The sequence below is a fragment of the Nyctereutes procyonoides genome, unplaced genomic scaffold (genome assembly GCF_905146905.1).
Source record: "Nyctereutes procyonoides isolate TBG_1078 unplaced genomic scaffold, NYPRO_anot_genome, whole genome shotgun sequence".
NCBI lineage: Eukaryota > Metazoa > Chordata > Mammalia > Carnivora > Canidae > Nyctereutes > Nyctereutes procyonoides.
Window position 1 is genome coordinate 44,355,866 of NW_026575121.1, and position 24,979 is coordinate 44,380,844.

Genomic DNA, 24,979 nt, shown 5'->3' on the forward strand with positions numbered 1-24,979 from the left:
CAAATAGGCACAGATTTATTTTTTCCTTTTCAATCAGTGTATCTTTTATTTCTCTTCTTGACTTATAGCACTGGCAAGGATTCTCAGGACAGTGTTCAATAAGATGATAGATATAGCATTGTTGTGGATGCCATTTATTAGGTTAAGAAAGCTCTCTTCTACTTTCAGTTTGCCAAGAGAGTTTTCTGACAAATTTTGTATAAAATTGGTACCATTTCTTCTTGACGGTTTGATAGAAATTGCTAGTGAAACTCCAGATTTGGAGATTCCTTTTCAAAAAATATTCTTTTCCCAATGGTAATTTCTTTAATAGTTACGGGATCATAAATGTTATCTATTTAATTTTCAGTAATTTTTTGCAGTTTGTAGGTTTTAAGGAATTGATTCATTTCATTGAAATTGTTGGAATTGTGTACACAGATTTGTTCATATACTGCCTCATTATCCTTTCAATGCCTGTAGGATTTGTAGTGATTTTTTTTTTTTTTTTTTTTGGTAGTGATATTTTCCTTTCTATTCTTGATTTCGGTAATCTGTGTCTTCTCTGTTCTGGTTTTCCAAAGATTTTTCAATTTCTTTGACCTTCTATAAATCAGTTTTTGGATTTATTGACCACCAATGTTTTTCTTTTTTCAATTCATTGATTTCTGCCTTTACCTTTCTTATTTTCCTCCCTCTACTTCCTTTGCATTTATTTGGACCTTTTTTCATAGTTACTTAAGATGAAAATTTTGAGACATTTTTTTCTTTCTAATAGAAGCATGTAATGTTATAAATTTTCGCCTATACTTTAGATATGTCACAATTTTAACATATTGTATTTTCATTTTCATTCAAAGTATTGTCTAATACTCCTTGAGATTTTCTTTTCATTCATGGATTATTTAGAAGTGTATTGATAACTTCCAGGTATTTGAGGGAAATTTTCTCTTAATTTTCTGTTACTGATTTCTAGTTTAAAACAATTATGAGGGGCAGCCTGGGTGGCTCAGCGGTTTAGCGTTGCCTTCAGACCAGGGCGTGATCCTGGAGACCCATGATCGAGTCCCACATTGGGCTCCCTGCATGGAGCCTGCTTCTCCATCTGCTTGTGTTTCTGCCTCTCTCTCTCTCTCTCTCTCTCTCTGCCTCTCATGAATAAATAAAATCTTAAAACAATTATCTAGAAACATACTGCATACAATTTAATTATTTCCAGTTTGTTACTATTTGTTTTACAAACTAGGATATGGTCTATCTTGGGGAATGATCTAGGTTCATTTGAATAGAATGTATATTCTACTGTTGCTGGCTTGAGTAACCTGTAAATGTCAATTACATTTAGTTGAGTGATGTTAATTTTCAGTTCTTTTTTTTTATAGATTTTATTTTTTATGGAGAGAGAGGAGGAGAGAGAGAGAGAGAGAGAGAGAAGCAGAGACACAGGCAGAAGGAGAAGCAGACTCCAGGCAGGGAGCCTTATGTGCGGACTCCATCCCGGGACTCCAGGATCACGTCTGGGCCTACGGCAGACACTCAAACCGCTTAGCCCTCCCCAAGCGTCCTATTTTCAGTTCTTCTCAATACTGTCTGATTTACCTGCCTACAGGGTCGTAGCTCAGCGTTGAGGGAGAAGTGTTGAAATCTTCAACTATATTTGGTATATTTATCTATTTCTCTTTTCTGTATTGTACGTTTAGGCTTCATATATTTAGCTTTATCTTTTTGGGCCATACAATTAAGATGGTTCTTTATAACACCTTGACCTTACTGTTATGGATTGGTTGTCTCTTTAATAACTTTTCCTGAGCAATTTAGATTTTTGTTATTCTCACTGCTGAGTTAATTTGGAGTCTTATTATGGATACTTTGAATATTGCACGAGGCTCTAGATTCAGTAAATTTAGTAGAAATTGTTGTATTTCTATTTTTCATATTAGGCTGGTTAGGGTTCAAGAGTGTATTTTGACCCACTGAATCATGTTCCAAGTGTTGGTTCATTTCTTAAAATCTTTTCAGTGTTGTTTGCATGTGTCACATGTGTGAGCACCCCAAGGAGAGCTTGAGGCTTTTGTGGTGGCTTTATCTACTAATTCAGTTCTCAAGTTTTTGACATGCTGAATAGGATCCAAATCTGTACTTGCTGCAGTTGAGGTGAGCTTCCAGGTGTTCAAAAACCTTATGAGGTCCTTTTTCAGTCTTCCTCTTTGTCTTATTTCCCCAGAAATTTTCTGTTGGCTGATGCTTCTCTTTCTCCATCCAGAGTACAGAGGCTTTAGTTACCTCCCTCCTCCACGTGCTTCTGCGGATGGGTCAGCATCCTGCCAAGCTGTTGGAGGACAGACAGAAACAAACAAACAAGCAAGCAGAGGTTGGCTCCACCCTTTTGTAGCCCCAGTTCAATCAGATGAAGAGGATAGTTCCTCTCCCTTAGAGTTTGGCTCCTGCCAGCTCCCATTGCAGCATTGCAGCAGGCTGTGTCTGTCACGACAGATTGCTGTGGGCTGAGGTGTAGGACAGTGGAGAATGGAAGGAAAATGGGATATCATTGCCCTCTCGGCCAGAGTATCCTTTTGGAGATCTGTGAGCCAGCACTTGAAGCCTCCTCCTAGAGTTCTTTCCCCACTGCCCACTGCCAGTGCGTTGAGTTCAGGCCAGGGTATACCAGAAGAGAAAAAATGGTAAACTCATCACAGGATTGGTGGTATTTCAAATTCTGGTCTTCTCCATTTTTTTAAACAGTCTTTCATCAAGATGCTATTGTTCAGTTGGTGTGATTTAAATGAATCTATACCAAATATTATGGTGGTTGAAACATGTCAGAATGCAAAAGTATGATGCCTTGATTTAATAACTCTGTCTTTAGGAAGCCGATGTGACAGCTGTATTTCTTATAGATTACTCCAAATTATTACTATCAATTTACTTCAAAACTTTTAATATTTTATTTATTTGAAAGAAATAGTGAGAAAGAGAGCACAAGTGGGGAGGAGAGGGAGAAGCAAGCTTCCCGCTGAGCAGGGAGCCCCTTGTGGGGCTTGATCCCATGAGCCTGAGATCAAGACTTCAATCTAAAGACAGGCTTAAACAACTGAGCCACCCAGGGGCCCCTACTTTAAAACTTTTTGATTGTAGAGTAAAACTCAGACTTTCCTGATGAATGAAACTATATAGATTGTGCCTTAATTACACTTTTTTCAGTACTCTACCCTGGAGTCAATATGATTAATAGGAAATAAGTAAATCTTGTGTCTGTGAAACCCCAGGAAAGATGATGAGCTTTGAGTTAAATGCATTGTCAGATATTTTGCTTTTAGACCAAATATACAAAAAGAGGCAACAATCTATATGGTTTTTACAAGGGAAAGTAACCTGTTGAACTATTTTTTTTTTCACCATGTTCAACAGAGTACTTAGGAAGAAAGAGATTAATTCATTTTTAATGCTAGGAAAATACAATCATTAAAAAGTAGATAATATAAAATGCCAGAAATGCTTTTAACATTACAAGAAGTGCACTTCTTTCTTAAATAGCTTGCTACTTTTGGAGATATAGATATGCTAAAGTATTAAATATTAAAATAGAGGTTGCTTTTTAAAATGCAGTGTTTCTTATCAGAAAAAAAAACAGTTTGAACAAGCATTTCTCTTGTATAATTCATGATATTGCTAATAAGATAGTCTAGGAGAATTATTTGTTAGGCTTTTGAGAATGAATAGATTTTTTTTTTTTACAAGAGAATATTCACTTGTTCATGTCTTCTTAAATATATATGAATACTGTTAGACTGTGTGGGATAGTCACTTGGCCGATTTAGTCATACTAATGTGGTTTCTTCTTGTTTAATTGGAAACACTAACCAAGCAGGAATATTGATGTGAATTTCACCACCTTGAACATTATCATAACTCAGCAATACATTCTGAATCTTGATGATGGGAAAATAAATTTTGAAAAACTGTCCTTTTGAACACTTCTATGATTTTCTGGAAGAGGAATGAATATCACTTGTTTTTCCTTTAATTTTTAAAAAATTTTTGTAAGTAACCCAATAATCTGGAAATGGGCATTCGACTTAAAAAGAATACTCCTCTCTTTGATTTTAACCCTTGTGCCTTCATCCATTGGCATATTAGTAGCTTTATATGGTAGGAATAAGCAATGGACAGTTGACCAAGCTCTTTCAAATAACTTTCTTTAAAGTTCTGTGCTGCATCATCAGTTCAGAAAGAAACACGGTTTATGCAAAAGTCATTCATAGGATTTAGATACATTACACCTGAGTTATCATGGTGGATATAGTTTTAATACGCAAGTGTTGATTACTCCAAGTGCTTTACCAAACTCTATGTACCTGTATCGTTATGTAGCTACATAGCATGTGAAAAATAGAAATAATTTCTCAGGGCAAGTTGGTGAGTGTCTTTTCTTAATTATATTGTGCCTTTAAAAGCAGTTATCCAGTATTAATGAGTATTTTTAAAAGATAGCAAATCTTTGGTTTTGGTCACTTAAATTGCATAAATAAAATATTGTGTTATGTAAACATAGAAGATTAAAAATATATTAAATAGGAATATACAATTCTGAAACATTATTTTCTTGAGGACTATCTCATTAATGTAAAGAACATTTTGATATATAAAATTTTCATGTTAACCTAATGTTACAGTCCCCTTGGGCTTCTAAATGAATTGAAATCAATGTTCATTATTGTATGGCATCTATAAGAACCACGTCTAGATGTTCTGAGGAAGTTTCGATGAATAACATCTGATATTTTTTTCTCTGATTAGCTATACACATTGTGGGATTGTAACCTGTTGCCGAATGGTTTAATATTCAACAATACTGGGCAACCCCGGTGGCTCAGCGGTGTAGCACAGCCTTTGGCCCAGGGAGTGGTTTTGGAGACCTGGGATCGAGTCCCGCATTGGGCTCCAGGCATGGAGCCTGCTTCTCTCTTTGCCTGTGTCTCTTCCTCTTTCTCTCTTTCTCTCTCTCTGTGTCTCTAATAAATGGATAAAATCTTAAAAAAATAATAATAAAATAAAAAATAAAATCCTCTACACAGTGTGTAGAATTAAGTGGTTAAAAAAATTAAAATTACTTACATAAAAGCCAAACAATATTTTAGAGCATCCTAGATTTTAAAATATTAGATTTTCTTTGAGGAAAAAAAATTTCTTGTAAACTACCAGAATTAAAGACCATTTTGGTTACTTCGAGGAATCTAATTACTTTAATTCTTAAAGCATATTAGCTATTATTTCCATGAATGGGAAAAATGAAGATCCCTCTTGGGGCATTCAAATGCTAGAGCCCTTTACTCTGCAAGTTTTTTGCAACTCCTCTCTGGTTTTGGATGATAATGACATATTTTTATGATGCTTAAGTAAGTTTTCATGCTTCCAGAGAAAACTTAAGAGACTAACTGGGTTAGTAAATTCTTGGGGCATATTAGAGAACCGCCAAAACTCAGTTAACTCAACTATCATAAGCAAACAGTGCGGGATCCCTGGGTGGCACAGTGGTTTGGCGCCTGCCTTTGGCCCAGGGCGCGATCCTGGAGACCTGGGATCGAATCCCACGTCGGGCTCCCGGTGTATGGATCCTGCTTCTCCCTCTGCCTGTGTCTCTGCCTCTCTCTCTCTCTGTATGACTATCGTAAATAAATAAATAAAATTAAAAAAATATATAAAAAAAATAAGCAAACAGTGCACAGGGACATTGTTTATTTACTTAAAAAGGAGGATATATTCAGAGGAACATTTGAACATGTGCATATAATTTATAGGGCTGAGAATCAGTACCCTTTTAAGGACAATTCCCATGTATTGAGCTGGGAATAGTAATACAAGTAAAATCTGACATAGTTTCTGAATAAAATTCTTTTTCTCCCAGGATGTTGTAATTTTGAGAATTCCTTTAATTACTTCATCCTTAACTATTTGATTCTTACGTACAGAATAAGTACAATCATAACAGCAGGTGTTCTTTTTAATATAAGAAAAAATGTAGGAAGCCTTTTAATCTTAATATGCTACTGTATATGAGCTGCTTGTTTAGAATTATTAATAAATAAGACACTTAATGGCACTTGGGTGGTCTATTTGTGAATATATACTTTTTCTTTCCTTATTACAGCTTTCAAAATGGAGACATTTAGAATAGCCAGAGCTCGTTTATTTAACATTTTGGAGACTATTATCATGGTCGTTGGAAATGATTAAACCTGGCCAAGAAAAGTTTAGCCTACCAATCATAGAATCAAACTAAATAAGTTTTATTCATAGGTTCAGTGTTTAATTCTTATGATTTCTGGCACTATTGTGGTCCCAGTGATAAAAGTCAATACTGCAGGATTCAGGACCTGAAGGCATTTATTCTTTAGTCCTCTCTAGGCGCCAAAGAGATTGACATGCAAAATAGGCCTAAGAAGAGCATATTGAATGAAATCACCATTTACAAATCCTTGAAATCCTCATTTACAAATCAATCTGAGACTGGGTAGGATGAATCTTTAAGTCAAGATTGCATCCACATGGGTATATTTTATTGATCAAATCCTAAAATAATTTGTTAGAATAAATAAATTTTGGAGATAAGATGAAGTTATCCAAAACAACCCTTCTCAGAGTGTTTATCTAGATCTTCGGGATCCATGGGACATTAAGGAGAATTTCAGGGTGGGGTCACATAGATTTGGCATGGTGGTAGGGAGGCATGTAAGGGAGATGTTGCTTGAAAAATATAGGAAAGTCATGTTGCATCTCTATAAAATGGCCAGTTACAACATGATATGTATCCATGAAGTGTGCCTGAAATAGGGAGACAAACTCTCCAAAACTTATCAAAACTATTCGCCCCAACCTGTTCTTTGGTACTTTAAAGGACATGTGCACCATCAGAAGTAGTCTTGGAAATACCTGTAAAGACTACTAAACCCTACGTATGTTGGACCTTTTAAGGGAGACAGGGATAATAAAAAGTTCTATAGACGTGATCAGAAAGGGAGATTTTTTTTCCTTACAGAACCGGAGCTTAAGTTATTGGAGTGAAGGAACCATAAAGAATTATTTGCCTGGAGGCATCTAGACTTGAAAGATAGACCCTGCAACCAGAATAAAGCTACATTTTGTTTAAAAGGAACACACCTGCTTGGAAAAGGCCTGGAACAGTATTATATGTCAAGAATCTATCATAAGTTCAAAAACTGTGAGTTTGGTGGCCCATGCATAGTTCCAAAAAAAACAAAAAGGATCCAAGAACCAGAATCCAAAAATAATTTTGCTCAAACATGAATAGGGAGCTCAATCTGACAATTATAGCAGGAAGAAATATAATATTCTGAGCTTGGAAACAAGCAGATGAGCAAAAAATAGGACAAATCAACATTTGACATCAGAAACGTAACTAAGTATTTACAGGGAGAGCATGATGCAGGATAGTGAGGCTACAGAAGACACAAGTAGGGTCCAGGAGGTTAGCAGTCTGTAGGGGGAGAACTTTCTAACAACTAGAGCTGTTGATGGGGGGATGCAGAAACGCATAAGGTAGTAAGTTTTCACTGGAGTTTATACCATTGCTTCACTGGAAAGTTGGGGAGGGATGACTTGTGCTAAAAGTAGAGGATTTAACTCAACAAATATTTGTTGTTCACTATTTTGCACTCTCAGCTAGATTTTTTTTTACCTCCAGTATCCTTTGCCAGTGAGTTTTGTGATCTGGGGAGCATCGTTAAGAGACGGTTCAGGTGGAAAAACTGAAAACTGAGTGAGCAATTGTCATATGGTGTGGTGTTCTGGATGAAAACAATGATATATTTCCCATGGAGAGTAAGAGACAACCTAGGCCAAGTTTGTCTGGTTTAATTTATTCTGGAAACAGAAATAAATGAGACATGCATAAGAAGGGGGGAATCTGTGAAGTCATTACTAGGAAATGAAATTTACACAAAGGCAAGATAAGAGTTGCATTTTAGAAATATTGATAAATGAATGTCAAATCATACATTTCTTATGAGACAATTTCGTTACTTTGGCAACATAGACATTATTCCTCATTTCTGATAAGCGGTGTTCCTTTCATTCCCACCTGTGGCTTTTCTCAACGTGTCTCCAAGGGACATTAATGCTTAGGTGAAAACTAATTAACATTTTAAACTGTAATATATACACAGTAATTTAGGGGGAGTTTCTTTCCTTAATTTTACTGTCAGTATAGCATGGAAAGATACCATGGTGATTCCTTTACTTAAACTTCTTTAAAGGATATGGTTTTGAAATGTTTAAATGTAATGGCTCTTTTTATCTTGGTTATTTTTTCTTTCTTTGGTGGCTGAAATTATTGAAATATAAGCTGGATAGTATAAACTAGGGTTTTGTAGTACAATTATTTCTCTTGCTGTCAAGCTCTGTTACCTGGCAAGTTTAAAAAGCAAGTATAAAGAGGGATGCCAGGTGGCTCAGTTGGTTAAGTATCCGCTCTTGGTTTTGGCTCAGGTCCTGATCTCAGGGACATTGGGCTTTGTGCTCAGCATGGAGTCTTCTTGAGATTCTCTCTCTCTCTGTCCCTCCCGCTGGTGCTCTCTCTCTCTCAAATAAATACTTAAAGAAAATAAGCAGATATAGGGACAGGTACATGTGAGAGTTTTTAAAAATATATATAATAGCTTTATTGAGATATAATTCACACACAGTAAAGTTCACCATCTTAAGGTATACATGTCTATGGATTTTATTTTAAAGATTCTACTTATTGGAGAGAGAGCACTCACACAAGTGCACAAGCAAGGGGAACAGCAGAGGGAAAGAGGGAGAAGCAGACTCCCTGCCTAGCAGGGAGCCCTGTGTGGCACTTCATCCCAGGACCCTTCATCCTCATGACCTGAGCCGAAGGCAGATGCTCAACTGACTGAGCCACCCAGGCCCCCCTTGATGGGTTTTATAAAATATTTGCAAAGTTGTCTGTTGATTATTACTAACTCCCCACAGAACATTTTAACCATCTCAGAAGAAACCCTTTACCCATTAGAGGTCATTCCTCTTCTCCTTTTTCCCAGTACCTGGCAAACAGGAATCTGCTGTTTCTATGGGTTTTTCCATTCTGGACATTTCATGCATATGCACTATTTCTTTCACTTAGCATAATGTGTTCAAGAATTGTCCATGCTGTATCACATATCTGAATCTCATTCCTTCTTTTTGCTCAGTAATATTCCACTGTATGGGTTTTCCATTAGTCTATCCCATTATCAGTTGTTAGGTGCCTTGTTTTTACTTTTTGTCTATTATGGATAACACTGCTATGAACATTTGTATACAGGTTTTTGTATGAACATACGTATAGGAGTGAGATTATTGGGTCATACGGGAGCTTTATGTTCAGCCATTTGAAAAATACCAAACTCTTTTCCAAAGTGACTGTGCTGCTTTATGGTTCTCCCAGTCATGTGTGACAGTTCCAATTTTCCACATCTTGGACAACACTTGATACTATTTTTCCTTATGAATATAGTCATCCTAATGATTATGAAGTGCTACCCAATTGTGGTTTTGATTTGCATTTCCTTCCTGAATAATGATGTTGAGCATCTTTTCATTTGCCTTTTGGCCATTTGCATATTTGCTCTGAAGAAATGTCTGTTCAGATTGGTTGCCCATTTTTTAATTAGGTGATGTTTAAAACATTTTTGAGGTCTAGGAATTCTTTATGTATTCCAAATGCAAGCCCTTTAACAGATATATGATTTGCAAATATTTTCTACCATTCTGTGCATTGTCTTTTTACTTTCTGGGTGATCTTTGATGCACAAAAGTTTTAAATTTTGATGGTCTTTGATTTATCTATCTTTTTTCCTTTCATCACTTCTGCTTTGGTGTTCTAAATAACTATTGCCTAATCTAGGATCATAAGTATTTACTCTTAAATTTTCTTTCAAGTGTTTTATAGTTTTAGCTCCTATTTTTAGGATTCAACTCCTGTAGCTGTACCTTTGAGATAACACTTGTTTTCTGCATGAGGCAGGGGTCCAGCATCACTCTTTAGTCTGTGGATATCTACTTGGGCTCACATAATTTGTTGAAAAGACCATCTTTTCCCCACTGAATGACCTTGGCACCCCTGTGAAATATCAGTTGACCATAAATGCAAGGATTTATTTCTGGATTCTCAATTCTATTCCATTTTTCTCTATTCTTTTGCCAGTACCACATTGTCTTGAATCACTGTACTTTTGTAACAAGACAAGGAATTGGAAAATGTGACTCCTCCAACTTTTTTCTTCTTCTTCAGGACTATTTTGCCTGTTTGGGTACCCTTACATTCCCATATGAATTTTTGAATCAGTTTGTCAATTTCTGCAAAAATGGCAGCTAGGATTTTGATAGGTATCATATTGAAACAGACTGATTTGGGGAGTGTAGCTGTCTTACCAATATTAAGTCTTGTCATCCATGAATATCAAATAAATATCTTTCCCAAAGATATTTGGGATTTTTAAAAATATCTTGCAATGATATTTTGTAGTTTTCAGTGTACACGTCTTACTCTTCCTTTGTTACATTTTTCCTAAATATTTTATTCTTTTTGATGCTATTATAAATGGAATTGTCTTCTTGATTTCATTTTCAGATTGTTCATCATTGCTTGTATATAGAGAAATGCCATTGCTGTTTTTTTTTGTTATAAGAGTTTTTTGTTTGTAAGGTAACCACATCTAATTTCTTAAAAATGTTCCTGCCCTTCCATTTTCTCCGCTTCCCATTATTAAAATAAGAAAAGCTATATAAAATAAAAAAAGAAAATCTAAGATGTGCTCGAGTTTTGTTATTTCAACTTATGAAGTAAAAAGTTGGAAATGCGTCTCTTTCTGATGTGTGCTGTGTAGTGGTCCTCGGCGTTTTTGGTCTTTTGTGATATGTGAGTATCTTTTGTCATCTTCCGTCTTGTTAATGCTTGTGAGCCTGCACGATTGGAACTGAACTGTGCTGCTTTGCTGCAGGTGAGCTTTCATGGACAATTAGTGTCGTAACTTACAAGTTGTCTTAAGTATTTACCATAAAGACCTCATCTCTTGGTGGAGCACTGCTGTTCCGGGAGCTTTATCTTTTTTGAAGCATTTCACGTTAGCCTTTTATTTGACACAAGTTGAACAACGGCTCCTTGTTCTGTGCCTGGGATTTTTTTTTTTTTTCTTACGAGAAGCATTAGATCTTTCAAATGTAATGGTTATTTTTCTTTACTTATCTTGTTTGGTGTTGCCACCTCTTGGTAACTGTCAGGGCCCAAGTTGGTTTATTCTTCTGGCAATAATGGGAAATGCTGTCTTCTGCCTGTTTGGCTCTGTCTTAATTTTGACAAGTCATGTGTGTTTGATGCCACATGAAGTGACTAGTTCCAGCAGTTTGCAGAAGTCAACCAATAAACCTTCAGTGTAACTCTACTAATTGCCTTTATTTTTTAAGATTTTTAAAATTTATTTATTCAAGAGAGAGATGGAGAGAGGCAGAGACAGAGGGAGCCTGCAGGGTGCCTGATGTGAGATTAGATTCCAGGACCCAGGATCCAGATTAGGATCAAGACCTGGGCCAAAGGCAGATGCTCAACCACTGAGCCACTCAGATGCCCCCTACTAATTGCCTTGTGATTACTCATTTAACCTTAATGTCACCGTGGAAACAAATACTTCAAAACAAGGGTTTTTTTTTTTTCTCCTAAAACTTTACCATTATCTGGGTACTTGAAAAGATAAATCTAACTTGGCCTTCTAAGATTGTTAGGAGATCTTTATGGAAAACCTGTAACATTTTAACATATTTTAGTATTATCATTCTTTGTCTTTTTTATTGGGGTAAAGTTGGTATATATTAGTTTCACTGTACAACATCATAACTCGATTTTACATACACTACAAAGTGATCACCACACTAAATTTAGTTACCATCTGTCACCGTGCAGTTGACCCCCATCACCATTTTTGGCTACCTCCTCACCCCCCTTCCCCTCTGATAACTACCAGTCTATTCTCTGTATCTATGATTTTGGTTTAGTTTGTTATTTTGTTTTGCTTTATAGATTCCTCATATAAGTGAAATCATACAGTATGGAGATTCTTCAGAAAATAGAAAATAGAACAACCAAAGGATCTGGCAATTTCACTTCTGAATATTTATCCAAAGAAAACAGGAACAGTAAATCAAAAAGATATGTGCACCCCTAAGTTCATTGCAAATATTAGTCACAGTAGCCAATATATGGAAACAACCTAAATGTCAGTTAATAGGTGAATGGTCGTGGTGGTGGTGGTGGTGGTGGTGGTGGTTGTGGTGGTGGTGTGTGTGTATGCATGAAGTAAAATGTTATTCAGCAATAAAAAAGACAGATATTCTGCCTTTTACCACAACATGGATGGAGCATTGAAATGAGTCAGAGAAACGTGATGCTTTTTTGTATGTCTATTTTGTATCTTGCAACCTTTTTTGAACTAATTTATGAGTTCTGTTTTTTAGTGACTACACTCAGATTTTTAAAATATGTGACCATATATCTTCACATAGAATTACCTTTATTCTTCTTTCCAATCTTGATATCTTTTATTTCTTTTCTTTGCTTAACTGCCCTGTGAAAGTGTGATTTAAATAATTCTCCAAAGGTAAGATGCCAACTAATTGGTTGTATTCTCCTACATTTTACTAGGATTAATTGGAAAATCTGTTTGTGAAGGATTTAGCAGATAACACAGTGCAATTTATATGAATCAAAAGTAATCTCTATCTTCAGGAAATATGTTTGAATTTAAAGGCATATCTGTATTTCTGATTCATAAGTCTAAGTTAATGGCTGAGAAGTTTCTTGCTCAGAAATAAAAACAAACATGCATGCACACAAAAACAAAAAACAAAAACTCCAGGTCACATGAAATTTTTAGAATATATAGAGACTCAAACTTCAGCTTCATTAAGAGAGCTCAGAAATGTTTGTTAGAGGACAGCTGTAGACTCCAAATTGAGGTGTATGAAATGACCAGTGTTGCAAATGCTTTTGTAATAATCAAATACTGTTTATTCTTATTTGGCCCAATTTAAAATACAAAGCTTTTCTAATTCTATTTCAAATATCTTCATTAGATGTACTTTTTTCTTTACAGAAAGAGAAAAGAGTGAAGTGTGGTGAGGGACAGAGGGAGAAAGAGAATCAGAGAGAATCTTCAGTAGGCTCCACCCCAAGCAAGGAGCCTGATTTGGGGCCTGATCTCACAACCCCCTAGGTCATGGACCTGCTCTGTATCAAGAGTCCGACACTTAGCAACTCAGCCACCCAGGCACCACATTAGATGCGTTTTTAAAACATACTAACTTTATTGTCTGTACTTCTGCTTGCATTTTAAAATTTAAGGATGTGTAGTAGGTTTTCCTTAGGAAACCTCAGATATGACCAGGGGCCCAAAGACTTGGCTTAGTAATACCTACAACAGATAGCCACTCATTCTGATAGCCAGCTGGGATTATCCATGTTTTGATTATATATAAATAGAAGTATTTGGGGTATTATACTGGCAATTGCTTTATCAAATATTTATTTAATATATAATCTTCATTTTCATTTGAGCAGGGGCTTGGAGACATTCATTCAGTTTTGTTTCTTGGGATCAAATCCTGGAATTTTGCCTTTCACAAGCTTTCTTATTTTTATAAGAAATTCCACAAACAGCTTTAGATTCTCAATTAAATCAATATATCGTTTTAACATAATCATTGTTTTTTTAGGTATTTGATATGATCAGTATCATGAAACATTACTCAATATTAATGCAGCAGAGATACTTAAGAGTCAAAGAATATTAACACTTTATGTTATGAAAAGTCATCAACCATGAGTTGTTGTAGAGAAGTGAAAACCCTCCAATTAGTTTTTACATATGTTTGAAAATTTGTATCCATCCATCTAGCTATCCATCCAGTTGTCCAATAATATCCAAAAGACTTCTAATAATAAACTTATCAGCAGTATGCAGGCCCTATACCGGGACTGCAAATAATTCTACTTTGCAATGGTAATACTTTAAATTGTATGCTATTCTCAAACATATTTTCTAACATTTATATTTTTAGTATAATTCAGTAATTGATAAGATCCCCCAAATATTGTTTGGTCTTTTATTTTGTAATTAATTTTATAGCATTAAGAATGTAACTTATGGTAGAAACAATGTTTCTAAATGGCTACTGCATTATGATATTATATCATAGAGGGCTATTTTTTATAGACTGGTTTTTTGATCATCAGTGTGACTAAAATCATATTAGGGGAAATTTTTTGGCACAAACAAAGCCCTAGCCCCTTCTTTGGAAATGAGTTAAATCGTGTGTTGTGCATTTGAAAAACAAGACTTACCTGTGTAGAAAAACAGAGTAGGAAAGAATAGGTGTGTTTTTTAATATTGGTTTTGAATCATTTTCATTTTCTACTCATCTAGGCTCTTTTTAGCAGAGTGATCTTAACCTGATACTAGAAAAATATGTACTTTTGTTAAAAATTTTGCAAAGAATTTTAGAACATTCAGTGTTTGTATGTCTAGGGCTTGTTGTTTTCTTTGTTGTCTTCCTTGGCAATATTTGCTGGTTATCTCCTCATCTGCTTAGTTTGACGTCATCACCTTTTAAAAACAGGAGTCTTGTTCTAAGTGGCATGTTTGTTACTTTAGAAAGTGAAGTTGATTTTATTTCTATGAGAATTTATAGTTGGACACTTTTCAAATAGGGACCTTAGGTAAAGCAGATGTGTCTGCGTACCTCATGGAATGTGTCTTATTGGTATTTATAATCTGACTTACTGAAACCTGTTTGACAGAAGGTTCTGTAATCTGAAGAATTTTTCCCTCTAATTGTAATACAATGATCGTCTTTTGGGTTCAAAATTGCTGCTTAGAGTATTATCTCTTAGGTTTCTCTATGTTAACACAATTATGCAATTTCATTGCATATTATCGTAGTCGTTCTCTCTACTTCTTTGCAGGGATTGTATTACTAGCTATGCTTTCTGGATTTGACATTTTATTTACAAAGTCATATTTGAATATCTGCCTTTGAAAACAATGTCAGACTTGAAATATTGTTGTCTCTTGTGTTCTGTTTAATTGAACATATGCATGTAAAAATGGTAATGAATTTTAGTAGTATATACTTCAAAATTCTATGATGTTGTCAATTTCACTGTTAGTGGTGACTATTACTATGACAGAAATACTAAGGATTTTTCAAACACTTTTCAGCATTAACTTGACATCTACTGTGTGTTACTCATAAAGATCTAATGAATTGGTAGAATTATTCTTAAATACATTAAGTACATACAAACATGTGTACTACCATATGTAAGAGACAAATTGGCTTACAGTGTAGCAAGGGATGACTAAAAAGCAACATAGTAAAGACAAGAACAGCTTGATGTGGTAACACAAAGAAGGAGCACTTGGTCCTTGACCCTCCTGTAGATGATGAGAAGAGGCAGTAATGGAAAGCTTTGTAAAGAGGTTGATACTTAGACTAAGTTTTAAGAGATGAATAAAATGAACCAGGAAAATCAGTGACGGACAAAAGGTGAAGGGAATGAAAGACGTTCTAGCAGAGAGAGGGGTCACTGGCACAAAATACACGTGGGGAAAAAGCTTAAGTCTGGCCGAGAGAGTGGCAGGATAAAATTTTGTCCGAATGAAGCATAACTCTGCCCGATTTAGGCTTTAACTGGCTCATTTTGATAGCTCATGTTGAAAAGCGGAAGTTGAGGAGGATGAGCCATGGGATAGGATGACCAATCATGAGTTGATTGTCCATTCTGGTAATGGACAGTTTAGACTCTTGAGAAGAGGGGATATATTGCATGACCATTTATATCAGTTTCTGGGGACAGTCCAGGTAGATGCTAGTTATCTCATTTATATTATTAAGAGCCCTCCCTTTATCCCTTTCATTCTCAAAAGTGTCTTTTTTTGGTTGATATTTTATATCTAATCAATATATTAGACATATCAATTGGGTGTGGGTGGGTAATGGAGAGGGAGCAGAGTATCTTTCAGATTCCTAGGAGAATCTTCCAGGTGGATGATGTTGCTTCTAGTGGAAACAGAGGTGACAAGGAGAGCCAGCCTATGGAGTTGAGTCAGGAGATGGGCTAGGGAGGTGTAATTTATTCTGTAGCTCATAGGATTGAGGTTTATGCAATTCCTTCATGTCTAATTGTCTAGATGGTGATGGGATATATGAATCTGAAGCTCACTGAAATGATCTGGGGTGAAATTCATATTTAAGAAAGATTATCTTATAGGCAAGATCATTATCACCTCTCTGTTATTCCTCTTGGATAAATAGGAACTTTAGAAGAGAAAATGGTAGAAAATGGAATCCTCAGAAATCCCTACCTTTGAGATGAGTGGAGGTAGCATAGTTATAAAAGATCGAGGAAATAGTGGAATGAGCATGAGTATATTGGTGTGTGACTGAGGGAAATAAATTCTAAGATGGAAAAAGGAATCCTTGATGTTCAGTGTGGCAGAGAAATGCCGTAAGACAAAGACCTAAAAGTACCTATGGGATAGCAGTTCATGGCTTTGGGGCCCTCGAACACTTTCAGTCAGCAGCCCTGACTAGAGGACTGAAGAGGAGGTAAGCAAATATCTCAGTGAAGGGAGACCACTTTTTAAATAATTGTATATTAGAAGAAAAAAGCTATGGCACCCAAATGTCAGTGGCCCTCAGGGGACAAGGAAAATTTTTAAGAAACTTTTATATATTTCTGCACCCACATTGCCCCAACAGGGTTTTTGGACTACTGCTAATAGATATAGGTGCTGTATGGAGAAGTGGTTTTCCAGCCAGAGTTTGGGAAGCTCTGGGTTCAGCAAAGTAAAACAGGTTTCTTTCCTGGGTGTCTCAGAGACTTTAATGTACTAATATACTTTGCTTGTGTCCAAAATGGGAAATATAATACACAGTGTCTCCTAGACATATTTGGCAACTAACTGGCTTTTTTTCTCTTTTTTTAAAGAACTACAAGAGCCTTAAGCCTGGAGGTATCTACAAGTCAAACACACCCTAGTGTGGTAGTGAGGTATGGCACCAACTAGTTGTGTGATTGTAGACATGTCACTTAAATCTGCTGAGCTGAGTTGTCTCTTCTGTGAAATGGAAATGATCTACACCCTTCCTGCAAGGCAGATATCCAGCAGTTTGCACACTTCCAACACTACCCATTGTTTATGGCCAGCGACTCCTCTAATTGGTGTTAAATATCTTGACTGTCATCACTACCTAAGCTGGCAATGCTTTTATGAGGCTTAAAAAATAAATCTGCAAGACAGCTAGCATAGTCCCTGGGAGTATTATTTTGCTATTATTAATTTATTGGTATTATCACCGTTATCATCCCAAGGGACACATCTAAAAAACCTTTCTTTCAGTTAAAGGGGAAAGGCAGAGAAGATAACAGAGAGAAGAAATGACTAAAAGCTGAAGGTGCCAGCTGCCAGTGCCCTGAATTAAGTGTGAAAGGGTTTTTGAGAAGACTGGGGGGAGGGGCGTGGAGACTGTACCATGGATATAGGACTAAGTTTAGAGGAGTAGGAGGTAGGGAAGAGACAAGAAGTTCAGGAACAACAGAGGCTTGATTGAAGAGAGTTTGCATTGATCATTTATTTCCCTGTCCAAACGCTTCTTGCTTCTTTTCTTTTCCCTGTGTCATTTGTATTTGAACATAACACTGGTTTCAGGAGAGAAGTAGGATAGGCATTTAAAAACCAGATATTTTTCTTCTCCTATTTTCTAGAAACAGACAAGTAAGATGTGAAATCAATATGTCCTAGGGGAAGCGACAGTAGACATTTAAGAAGCTTATCAAAACCAAATTTAAATCTAAATTAAATTTAAATTTTAAACCTGTTTCATTTATTGAAGGTTTTAGAAACTAAGGGCCGCAATCTGTCTTCTCCACCTTATCACATTGCTAAGCCTTTTTCAGAGTAAAATTATGTACATATATACTATTTTTTCCTTTAACCAGTTTGAAGTTGGTCCACTATTCTTTCTAAACAAAACTTAACTAGTGTTAATCAAAGGTTTCAAAGGCTGGGTTTTATATTCAACACTGCTTTATAGAAGAGAGGCAACCTATTATAGTGGGTGAATATACAGGCTCTGGAGCCAGACTGTCTGGCTCTGTAATCTACAGGCTCTGTGACCTTGGGTAAGTTACTTAACCTCTCTGTGCCTCAGCTTCTTCATCTGTAAAAAGTTTTGGTAATTTAGAAACTAGTCTATACAGTTGTTATGAAGCTTTAGTAAGTTAATATTTGCAAAGGTCTTAAAAATGGGCCTGGCACAGAGGCTTTATTATACGTAAGAGCACATGTGCGCACGTGTGTGTGTGTGTGTGTATGCGTGTGTGTATGTGCATGTGTTTGTATGTGTGTTAAATCTAATAAAAGGTGGGGTCTGTTAGGAAGAAAAACCTAGAATTATCAATTTTATAAATTTCTGATCTGATTATTGCTAAGCAATTTGAGAATTACTGACACCAACCCAAATTTAATTTCAGTCCACTGGCTTTTGGTGTGCTAATGCAAGAAATGCTCTAAAGGCTCCTGAGATGATGACATTGATGTCATCATGCTGTTCAAACATGACTCTGTGGCTGATTTTGTCTCTCTCTTTTATGAGTAAAAGATTAAAACAACAAAAACCTAGATTTTTCTCATGTTGTATGAAAGCATAATGTTTTACTTTTTACATTGGATCAGATAGTAGCCTAGAGCATCTACATTCATATTGTGTTCTGATTGCTCATGTGCAAGCTAAAGTAACACCATTTTCTTTATCATTATTTGATGAGACTTGTCACCCCGCTTTATGAACAGCAAATTCTTAGCTCAGGGAGCAGCCAGGGGCAGGTCATAAAATAAAGGATTATAGAGCAAAGATATTAGTGAAATAGAAGCATCAGCACTTCTTACTGTATTTAACTCAAAGACGATGAGGTCTGCCTGGGGAGCTAATACTACTTAACTGTGTTTGGGCGAAAAGCCAAAAGGAAATTGTATTTCAAAGAGAGGAGGTCTGGCATGCCATATGCTGTGTAATCCTGGTCAGTTAACAGAGATGTATGGCCATTTAACACACACACACAAAGACTAAAAATGAAACTTTTATGTTAAAGAACACAATGTTGACATAGTTGGAGGCTGAAGGGCAATTGATAACATATCAGGGCCTTAAATTATTCGAGTGAAATTTATAGGGAAACAGAACCCGCATCTTTGACTCCAGGGTAAGTTTCATATGAACTTAATTTGTGCTTGGCACTCTCTGAGCCAGAGAACCAGTAATGATGATCATGCAGATGGGTGAACAAAAGGTCATTTACAGAAATCACCTAAGTGTCCCAGAAAGCCAGGACTGTCCATAGGGAATTCTGGATATAGTAAAGTCAAAGTCTGCCCAAAGAAGTTGTATTGCAGGGTAAAGGGAGCTCAGCACGTGTTCTTAGATATATTGAGTATTCTGTGCTTGAAAGTTGCTAGCTTTTTAGTATTGTTTAGAAAGCAAGGAATCCATCCTCTCCTTCTTCACCACTGTTGTTTCCTTGGATCACGAAAAAGTTGAGGCCAGTTGCCCCAGTTGGCCATGGCTTTAGGATAGCACCAAGCTGTGAAATCCCAGCTGTTGGCTTCCATGGCTTCCTAAATTTGATGATTTGTCCTTGTTGTGCTCTGTGAGAGTTCTCTGAAGCTGCCAGGCAGCCTGTATAGTTACTGATCAAATGTTGCCCAGCTCTGGGCTTTGTGTGACTTGCCCAGCTTCTGAGTTTTTCCAGCTGGTCACTTGGGTTGCTTTTGTCCCTGTTCCTAAAGGGCTTGGTGCACTCATAAAAAAAAAAAAAAATAGGCTTTCTGCCCTTTTAATGGAAGGTATATGACTTTGATTTCTTAAATATACCTACAAACACTTGAGGATGTATTTTAAAATGTTCTCATCCCTTCCAATTATGGAAACATACATGCTGCATTCTTGATGGCATTGATCTGTTCATTGCTTTGAGTTTCATTGCCGGGAAGAATGTATGCCTCAAAAACCTGATCACAGGTCTTTTTCTCCTCAAAATGCTTTCTTAGGCTGGAGTACTTTGTCAGCATCCTGAAAACAATATTAGAATTTAGGACAGATGATGTAAAATGTCTATGTAGAAAGCCGTGTGTTCAATTCTGTTTTCTAATTCATTCATGTGTTTATTCATTTAGCATTTATTTTTCAATCCTGGAAATATATTTAAAGTAGGCAGACAAAAGTTCACATAATGCTGTCTACAATCCTTAATCTCTTCTCACTCACACATACATACGCACATACCCCACACACCGCACACCATTTAATTTTGAGGGCAGGGGCAGTTGGGATATCCAACAATGCCTACTTATGTCCCAAATCAGTAGACTATGTTGAGTGATGCTTATGGACTCCTTTTTAAAAACAATATTTTATTTATTTATTTTGAGAGAGACAGAGAGAGAGGCAGAGACACAGGCAGAGGGAGAATCAGGCTTCTCGCAGGGAGCCCGATGTGGGACTCGATCCCCAGACTCCAGGATCATGCCGTGAGACAAAGGCAAATGCTCAGCCACTGAGCCACCCAGGTGTCCCTGCTTATGGACTCCTTAAGGACATGATATATTGGTTTGAATATAAGATAATGGTATATTGACAGTTCTGTTTATTTTATCAGAGATCCAAATCCACTCTACACTAGAGTTTCTGTTGTGGTCAATGGATATTTGTTAGGACAAGGCAGAGCTGTTAGGTTACAGCTGAATATTCTCTCAAGGGCATAGTTCACCTTCAGCTGCTGGTGAAGTTTCTATGTTCCATATTTACATGAACTTCACATGAAAGGACTGCTGTCTTTGCTTCTGAGCAGATCCCCAAACGAGAATGGGTTAGAATTCATAGTGTCTTTGATCAAAGCCAGTCATAGAAGACACAGTGGGATGGAGTCTCCTGCTTGGCTTAAGCCAGTGAGAACTCATGCTTCAGTGGGGATGGAGTTGGCTTCTCCTGCATGAGGCAGGCATCAATGAATGAAAATCTGGAGATTTTTAAGAAATGGGAAGGGGTGGGGTAGATGGCTAGGGAGACAACACACACAACTCTGATGCTTAATAGCAGAGGTGCTGCTGGGTTGAAGTCTTTGGAACCTCAATAAAAACATGAACACATTGCTCATTGTTCATAATTCTTTTTCCAGTTTTGTTCATGTTTGAGTTTCACAGCCTGAAATTGCCTTTTTAAGAAATTATTATTGTTAAGAAGTTAAATGTGGCAGGGCACCTGGGATGGCTCAGTTGGATGAGTGTCTGCCTTCAGCTTAGGTCATGATTCCAGGATCCTGGGATTGAGCCCCATGTCGGGCTCTGTGCTCAGCGAGGGGTCTGCTTCTCCCTCTGCCTCTGCCCCTCCCTCTGATCCTGTGCTCACATGTGCTCTCTCTCTCTTTCTCCCTCTGAAATAAAGTCTTTAAAAAAAAAGTTAAATATGGCTTAACTGAGATTTTAGGATGGTAGATCACAACTTTTAAAATTCCCAGGTACATACAAAGATGGATGTCTGCACGGCCTTTTGCTGGTATCTTTCCAATGTAGTATCTGCTTGTAAAAACCTTACCTCCTCTTCAAGGCCTTGGCCCATTTCTCAAGTGGGACATCTTTGCTCCTCAGTGCTCACACTGCTTTTTGCCTGTCTGCCTTCATCAAATTTTGATGCTGTGTCCTCTTATTTCTTGGCATTCGTGGGTGTGCCATTTACCCCTCAGGAGCAGAAAGGATGCAGGTGCAAGGGACTCTGCCTGGTATCTCTGTAAGGTGCAGGGACAGAGGGCAGAGCAGCAAGGAGCCTGGGGTGCTGGCAGCGGAGTGGTAGGCAGACCAATGCTTTATCTGGTGGCAGGGTTGGGGTTGGAAAGAACTCGAAGAATAAGAGAGTACAATGCTGGAAGGGTGTGTGGCAGTTGCGATCGGAGAAGAAGTTCAGAGCTTCAGACCTTCAGCTTAGTAAACTTTGGAGTAAAGGGCAGCAGCAGAGTTTGCCTGGGCCAGCGGGGAGGAGGACGTTTCAATTTGCATATCTGTGACATAGTGACAAGACTCATTTTTGCGTGACAAGCATTCAAACTGCAAAAAAAAAAAAATTGTATATTAACCTTTCATCGGTGTGTATGTATTGTGCATCCTGAGAGCTCATCTTCAATGTTAACTCATGTGTTTTATTGGGATAAAATGGCAAATTAGCAGATGCATGCTGGAAATATTTTTTAAAGTTTTCGTACAGCTCTGTTTAAACCTCATTTTTCCATAATGACAGTCTTGTTCATGCCCAGGGAAAGGAGTTCCGTATAATCACTCTTCAAAGAGCATAGGAAGTGTTACGGTTAAAAATAGACAATGAGCACTGAGAACATTAAGTTTCCAATAGCATTCTAACCTGTTTCTCCTAATCCTGGTGCCCAGTCTCCTCCCACAGAAAAGCCTCCCACAAAATGTCACACCCAAGGAACTAATCCACGTGGATGTGTTAGAAATTACACCTGAAAATGGCAATTACCTCACTCTGAATCTGTGATGAATTTTCCTATTAACAAGAGCCTCCTGGAACTTTATGCACATTCTCGATACTATTTAAAATCCCTTTCTTCAATGAGGACTTTATTTCCTGTATTTCTGAATTTTCCAGCTAGCATCAGTGAATTATTACACATACAAGGAAATCTACTGTACGTTGTTTTCTGTGATGAGTGCGTTGTTTAATTAGACGGGATTGCTAAAACTGAAAATATAAATATAGTTGAGATTGGCTTTTGAAGACTGAGAGGATGTTTTTTAAAATGTATAAATTGTAAACTTCTGGGCAATAATTCGATGCCAACTCCTCTCAAGAGAAGTAGCATCGTAGGGAATGATCAGCCCCAAGAACTGTATCCAGCAGAAAACCTCTCATTTTAAATAAGGCAGAGAACCAGAAGCACTGAAGAAAATTTCTCCTTTGAAGGAATCTGGGCTCGAGGTCCCATAGGCTTATTTATTTATGGGACAGAAATTGTTTGCAGGAATTTCATGTGACGTGTCCTCTGAATTTTCAAACTGGCCAAGCTGACATAAAAAAATGAGTGGTAGTTCATTTTTCATTTTAGATTTATGCATGACTTTCTCCATTTGGATGTGTGTATGTTGGATCACAGGGTTGATAGAGTGCCCACCAAATGCTACACTGAACAGTACGTTAGGAAAATTAAAAAGTGACACTTGGAAGGATTTAAACATGTGCTGACAAATTTATCCTACATAGGGCTGAACTTGGGCGAAATTGTATAGGAGGTAGAATAGAGTTTTATAATCGATACATTGCTTTACCTCCTTCAACAGAGCCTCCATATAGTCTGCTTAATCTCCCATTGACAAATAGCTCAAATCTCTATTGTGTCACACAAATTTCTTGCTCACACTGAGGTTGTTGTGGGTCTGGGTGAATCTTTGGGACAAGGGTTAGCAAAGTTTGTGTAAAGGGCCAGAGAGTCAGTATTTTAAGCATCGTGAGCCAAGGGGCAAAATTGAGTAACTATCCTGGCTAAAAGGATAAGAGTCATTTTCATATATTACATTTCAAAATGTGAAAACCATTTTTAGCTAGTGGACCATGAAAAACTGGCTGCGAGAGGGGTTTGCCGTGGGTCATAGCTTGCTAGCCCCTGCTCTTGGACAGCAGTCCACCCTGTGCTGGCTCAGCCCAGCAGGCAGTTTTCCTCTAATGACTTCCTTTTGAGAGCACATGGCTTTGTAATCACTGTGGCAGTGAAAGAGTGGCTGGAGGGTTGAGCACCAGCAATTAAATGCTCCTATTTAGAAATGACATACCTCCCATCCCCTCTGATGATGGCACTGGTCACAGCGAACCTAGGGGCCTCCGGAAAACAGGAGTGAGAGCAGAATCTCCCTTGTGCTGGAAGTAGAGGCGAAATGGTTATTGGTGAATGGTGATCATGCCTATTATGTATAGTTGTCTGTTCCTTTGGTTGGCATATCAGACCCTAATTCTAGAGGCTGTAACAGTTGAATCTTGGAGGCGGGGACCCTTATAGATGAGAGAAGATTCTAATAGGAATTCTAGGGCATGAGTTTTAGAGCAAGTGATACAAGCTCTCATCTCTACGTATAATTAGCAAATCAAATGCCAGTAAGTTCAGCAACTGTGTTATGTGTCATGTTTTTAAAATACAACCAATTTAGAATGGTTGTTACATTTTGGGTAGACAATGTTGATATTTTCATATTTAATATTTCATATATATGAGATATAGTATATGATCACTTGTAATTTTTGAGAAATAAGATTAACTCTTTAGAGTTAGCGCCTATTTTTCCTCTTTAATACAGTGTTCTTGGGGCATCTGGGTGGCAAAAGGCAAAGCTCATTTAAAAAAAATAAAAATTCTACTGGATTAAAAATGAAAATAGTGAAAGTAAGTCAATTGTTACTTAGATAAGCAGGTTAAGAGTTCATTTTACCCTAATAGGGTGCCAGATTTAGCAAGTAAAAATATAAGATGCCTGGTTACATTAGAGTTTGAAATAAAGAATGGGGCATACTTAAACACTAAAAAAATATTTATTGTTCATCTGAAATTCAGATTTAACTGGGTGCCTTGTATCTGTATCTGGGAACTGTATGCACTATAGTAGAAATTTGAATTGGTAGATGGTCTTTAACAATTTTATATATAGTTGCTTCTCATTGTGTGTGGTATTTGTGTTGCTTAGTCACCACAAACAGTGAATTAGCTAATATTGAGCCATTGCCCCTAGGAGAAATAGAAGGTTAAGTTCCTGTGAGCCTCTTGTCATAACATTGCATCAACTGTTAAGCACATAACCTTGTATCATTTTATATCTATAAATAAATATAT

General features: G+C 37.0%; 1 protein-coding gene across 1 annotated transcript in view; it reads left to right on the plus strand.

Annotated features, from left to right (window-relative positions):
• The window catches only part of GPC6 (glypican 6), a 1,081,755-nt gene that overhangs the window by 214,593 nt on the left and 842,183 nt on the right, over window positions 1-24,979 (plus strand). The window lies entirely within an intron of this gene.